This window comes from Clarias gariepinus, chromosome 5 (genome assembly GCF_024256425.1).
Source record: "Clarias gariepinus isolate MV-2021 ecotype Netherlands chromosome 5, CGAR_prim_01v2, whole genome shotgun sequence".
NCBI classification, from domain to species: domain Eukaryota; kingdom Metazoa; phylum Chordata; class Actinopteri; order Siluriformes; family Clariidae; genus Clarias; species Clarias gariepinus.
In genome coordinates, this window is record NC_071104.1 from 18,437,101 (window position 1) to 18,443,529 (window position 6,429).

The following is a 6,429-nucleotide window of genomic DNA, read 5'->3' on the forward strand; positions in this document are numbered from 1 at the left end:
ATTTTTATTTGTCCATGTTTCAACTATCCAACTGTTAATTAGAAATTCTCCCGAGGTAGTATTCTGTATTAGAATTCTGAGGTAGGACTCCTTCTTCATTATTCCATTCACTTTTTACCCTGTGCAATGCATCAGTTTCGCATAATTCTACAAAATAAGATGCTACCACCACCATGCTTAACAGTCTGTATACTGTAGTTCTTGGGCATGAACGCTTAATCTTCTTAATCTTTACTTCTACTAGATCTATGGTCAAAGTTCATGGAAGGCCTGTTCCTGACTATTCTAAATAAGTTCCTTTCAAGAAGTAACAGTTTGGGTCTGCTTTCATACCTAAACAGTGAGGCTAAAGCTCCCAATAACTTGAACGTACTTACAATTGTTTGAACTAATCATAGAATCTGCTTTTCTTTTTCTTTTTCTTTTCTTTTTTTTTTTTTTTAGAAATGACCAAAAATGTTTCTGGCTTCTGTAAATTCACCACCCTTTTTCTCAGATCTTCACTGAGCCATTTTTATTTATTTTTTATTTTTTGCTGGCACAGAGAGGCCACCAGCTGTAATAAATGGATGTATAGATATAGTGAGCAAGTATTGATATACAGTAGTATTCATTATTCTGATCTCATGTTCTTATTCAAAATTGAGTAGATTTACAATTTCATTCACTGGAACAAAGGGGCCAAAACATTTCAGCATGAAAACTCCACTGAACATCTTTGGGATGAATGGGAACACAGACTACACACCAAGCCTTCTCATCTGGCATTAGTGCCTGACCTAACTAATGTTTTTGTTACTGTAAAAAGGACACATCCCCACGGCCATGTTCTAAAGTTTAGTACAAAGTATTATAACAGCAAATTGGGACTAAATATAAAATAGGAGGTTCAACAAGCACGTATGGGTGTAAAAGTTAGGGGTCCAAAGACGTTTGGGTATAAATTAAATGCACTAAGTGCTATGTTTTTTTTTAAGATTTACTTAAAGTGTTCCCACTTTGATGTAGACCAGTTGAGATATCAGACTCGAAATTGCTATGACTGTATTGATCTCATATATACTCTCTCTCTCTCTCTCTCTCTCTCTCTCTCTCTCTCTTTCTCTCTCTCTCTCCTGTCCTGACTAAAATTGTTTAGTCAGAATCCAAGGATAGGATGATACCAGTGATGGCAGAATGGAACAGATGTAGTCAAGTAGAACGACCTTGATAGTAAGATGACCCTCCTTGGTGAGCTGGTAATGAATGTGGTCATGGGCCATTAAGAGAAAACATTTCACACCTTCCTAGTCTCCAGGAGATTTCTTTCCAGGCTTAATATTGTCTTACAGATAATTAATGGATGTACACAAGCATCTGACTAGAAGATAAAGGCCAAAATATTTTAATCTTTCATTATCAAACTCTTGAGAATTTGAGAGGTAGATGCCTGGCTAATTACATTAAATTCCCAGATTAGTCTGTCTATTCATTTAAATAATCTCTAATATATTTATACAATGTCAACTCGATTAGTCTGATAAATATGATCCAAGTTGCTGGTGGATTTAAATTCTCTCTCTCTCTCTCTCTCTCTCTCTCTCTCTCTCTCTCTCTCTCTCAATGTATTATTACTAATGATTTCTAAATTTAAAAAGTTGGAAAACAACCAAGAAACAGTTAGACGTTACTATTGTTTAAATAATCTCAGACATGCTTCATTATAAAAATACCTGATTAGAAACTAATTTTTTGTCAACTCTAAGTTGTATTATGAGAGAACCTCATCTGATCCACTATGCTTAGTTCCATCAAGACCTGTTCAGAACATTCCATCTTGGTACCAATCATAAAAAGTTTCATGTGCAATCATTTATAAAGCCAAGCACTCATAATTATCCAATATATTATTTAATTATCCTAAACAACTTTTAAACCATCCTTAAGGCTATTTAATAGGGCATATGCACATGTGTCTGCATGCAGTGACTAATACCTACAAGTTGATTCCTTATTTAAAATAAAATGTATGCAAAAATCGAGACAATGACAGGAATAATCATTAGTCAGAAGTATGGTTTAGTAATTAAGATCGCCACTGTCATCGTCTATACCACTTTATCCTATATACAGGGTTGCAGGGGCCTTGACCTATCCCAGGAGACTTAGGGTACAAGGCAGGGCACACCCTGGACAGGGTGCCAATCCATCACAGGGCACACACTCATACACACACTAGAATTTACACACTTAATTTCTTACCCGGAGGAAACCCACCCAGCACAGAGAGAACATGCAAACTCCATGCACACAGACCCTGAGGAAGGACTCAAACCAGGAACCTGGAAGTCCAAGGCCACAGTGCTAAAGACTACGCCACTGTGCCACCCTAGGCAAGATAAATATGCACAAAACCCAAAATCATGGGGTTGTAAAATAAGTTTAGCTGAGTAGAGGTGGCCATATACAGTAAATGATGATGATTTATACTTTGAAATGAAAAAGAAACATTTAGTTAGAGAATTCACATTCACGGACATTTTGACAGAGCTTTGTTAAAGAAATTTGTCATCACTGAACTGTTTTATGATCAAATGTAATCTTTCAATATATTCTACAGTTGCTTTCAATTGCGTTTGTTGTCAGAATGTAATCTGATGAGTATCCTCTTAGAATATTTTAAACCTCTAAAGGTTCTTCTTTTCCACACAGGGAGAAAGCTTGTAGAAGGTACCACAGAGTGTTTCTTTGCCAGTATTCCAAGAAGTTTTGAAAGTTATGGTAGTTATGGATAAAAGGAAGGTAAGAACATTTAATCATTTACATAACCATTAAAGAACATTTTAAGGAGCCTTGCGAATTTTATCTTCACTACTACTACTACTACTACTACTAGTAATCATCATCATCATCATCGTCATCGTCATCATGTTTCAGTAAAAATGGGAATTTATTGTCATGTATTTATCAGTATAATAAACTGCAAATTATGTTAGTTATTATTATATTTTTCAGCTTATAGATTCATCAAACATTATTGTCACAAACCCTGTCTCAAACTACAGTATGTGTATAAACATGACATTGTCAAACAGCAGAGGGGGCTAAACCTGCAAAAATGCTAAACAAGAAGCCTTTTTGTCATATGTACACTGCCCTGCCAAAAAGAAAAATAAGGTTTTACACTCCAAAATTTTAATTAGCACCTTTAGCTTTAATTATGGTGCACTGAAAGTAAATTCATGTGAAAACCCTTTCCATTTGAAACCTGGAATATGCCTGGGCCATCAGGGAAGAGAAAGGTCCATAGATGTTATCACCTAGTCATTCAGTACATTCAGGTCATCAGCTGAGTTCATTTTATTGCCACATAACATAGCTGAACCTAGACCTGAGCATCTGAAGCAACCCCAGATCATAACACTGCCACCAGAGGTTTGTACAGTGAGCACTATGAAGGATGGGTCCATTATTCTGGAATAGTTTAAAATAACTAGATTAATAGATGTGAAATTACTGGAATTGGGTAACAAACTGTTAAATACATTATTATTGAACCTTCAATTTTGCGGATGAAATGTGGTCAGAAAAAAAAATCATTAATGTAGATCACTTAAATGCTTGGTCTAAATAAATAAACAAATAAACTGTGAGAGAAGAGGATGCAGAGGTCAGGGTTAAATGAAAACCCCTGAAAGGGAAAAGCTGAAAGACATAGAAGAAGAAGTTTAATACTGAAAGTAAGGGCACATTTCCACATGCACAATGTGACCAGAATTCACAAGATTGGGATTAAACAGCTGTGTGGCCATAGGGAAACCACCCCTTAGTGAGTCTAATCAGAAAAAATCACTTCCTAGAGAGAAATAAGTTTGGACTTGTAAGGGTAGGAAGGAAGGGGAGTACTTGAGTGTTATTGGTCAGATCAAGGCTGACCAATAACAAGCAACATTATGTGGCAATAAAATAAGTTCAGCTGATGACCTAAATGTACTGAATGACAAGGTTATCAGAAATTTCTTTCCTAATGGCGCTAGTTGATTGAATAAAATCTTGAAGTGTGTGAAGGTCTTTTGGCAGGCCGTGTACAATATAGGGCTTTACCCTTGCTCCATCATGGGGATAATAATATGCACACGTTTAAGTTCAAATTTCTTCAAGGTGTTCAGTAAGAAACAGTGCTCCTGTATTACTTTTGGTTTACTAAGCTACTATATATTTTGAACTATCTTAACGCCTTAGGGTTTGGCCTTGCAAAAATAGTGCTTGGCTGTGCACTGTTAGAGCTGGCTGAGTCGAGTCTAACATAATGTTCTCTTCTTCTCCTATAACCCTCTTCTTTTCAGCTATATTATTAACAGAATAGCCTTTAAGAGTAATTTGAGCCATATCCCAAGACTAATAAGCACAAAAGAATAGATATAAATAGATTTTTTTCTTCATTGTCCTTCTCTCCCAATAACACTGCTATTTTTTTTATTGATGTATAACCTGAAGTTTCTTATACGGTGTTGCATCCTTATCTAAAATGCAACTTAACGGTTCTAAAGAAACCAGTAAAATACAGTAATGTCTGAACCAATTTACATGGTTTTTGCTCTGCAGACAAACAAAGCTGCATGTTTGAGGGAGCAGTTCATTTCGAGCCATTACCCACAACCCCATTTAATGAGCCATAATTAAGAAGGATTTGGTTGTTCTAAATTCACAAAGACCTCATTAATCAATTAACTCTATCCCATGGACTTCTGTGTACTATGGGTACATTTATCACACAGAGAATAACAAATGCTAATTGACCTCAATTATTCTGTTTTCAGCCCACTAGAGGGATGACATTCAAACCACTTCCTTTACTACAAATGTTCTACTAGTCTATACATGAGATATGATAAGCAATCATCTACATCTGTAATGTACGTACAACCAAAGGGGAGTTCAGGGGTTAGTTTACCTGGCTTATATTCCAGTCACTGGTAATGTGTTTTATTTTAATTTAAAAGTTGTTCTTATTACAGCTGAAAGATTACTCGGATCATATTACTTATCTATATAGTAAAGTACAGTGTGAATGTACACTGATAAGCAATACATTCAAACCAGCATTAGCCTTTTCCTTAATTTGAGCTAGCTTTTCTATTTGATCAGACTACACGGGCTAGCCTTCATTCCCCTTGTACAAGGTCAGGACCTACCAAAAGTAATCCAGGGAAGAAAAACCAGTGAACTGGGGACAGGATCATGGGTGGACAAGGCTTACTAATGCACATAGTGAGCAAAGGCTGGCAAGTGTAATCCGATCCAATAGAAGTGCTGGTGTAGTCTAAATTGATGAAAGGTTAATGCTGGTTGTGATAGAAAAGTGTCAAAACACACAGTGCATCACTGTTATAGTGGCAAAAGAGGGGACCTACTCAATATTAGGTAGGTGGTCAAAATCTTATGGCTGATTGGTGTGAATTTGTGTGTCATTCATTTATTGTTCATTTCTGTGCACGGTGAAGAATCTGATTAAATATTGATACTGTCTCCACATTCTCAAAAACACTCTTCACAATATCTTTCCATGTGGAATACATAGAACAGGTCAACTCTCCAGAGATTTCAGTCAACCTCCAGACTCCTGTGCTGTTCAAAACAGCTTGGCTCACAGCTGTGGAAGGTTTAGTTTGGAGCACTTCACGAGGCACTGCAGATTTGTGGTCAGAGGGTGTCTGTAGAAGACATTCCACTAAGCATAAGATATTGCATATGAAATCAGATCCGTCTTCTGATGATCTTGATAAACATAGGGTAATGACAGATCATTAATATTGATCAACATATAATAATAAAAATTTTAAGGAAGTGGACATTTTTAAATAATGATGCAACTTACATAGAAATTAAACCCACTGTTCAAGTCATATTAAGTTAAGTAATCACTGGCAACTTGTCCAGCAAATACAGTACTCTACAGGATATCAGTTATTAACCTTAATCTTCATAACTTCAGTTTAAGTCATTATTCACAACTCCATACATTTTACTGTAAGTTCAACTGAGACCTTACTGAGTCACCAACAATTAAAAGAATGTGGCTAACTGGCAGATATAAGCCAGTGGTTCACTGATTTGCTTTCTTCACTAGATGCTGCTTGAGACTTGTTTTATATACAGTCCTTTGCAAAAGTCTTATTTCTTCATAGTAAATTTTATTGAATTATTAGGTTAAATGGAAAAAATGAAAAAAATAATTTACTGCTGCAGGCAAAGTAGCTGAAGATACAATGGATGTTCATGTAACAATCTCAGCAGCAATCTCATTTCCCCTTTCGTTGGTTTTAACCACTCAGCATTCAGCATCACCAGAACACCATTCACGGCCTGATCATCTGTGAGGTGTCATCTACACCTGCTTCAAACTGGTTCCTGCCTAAAGTTAAATGTTATTTTAAGGCTTGAATGATT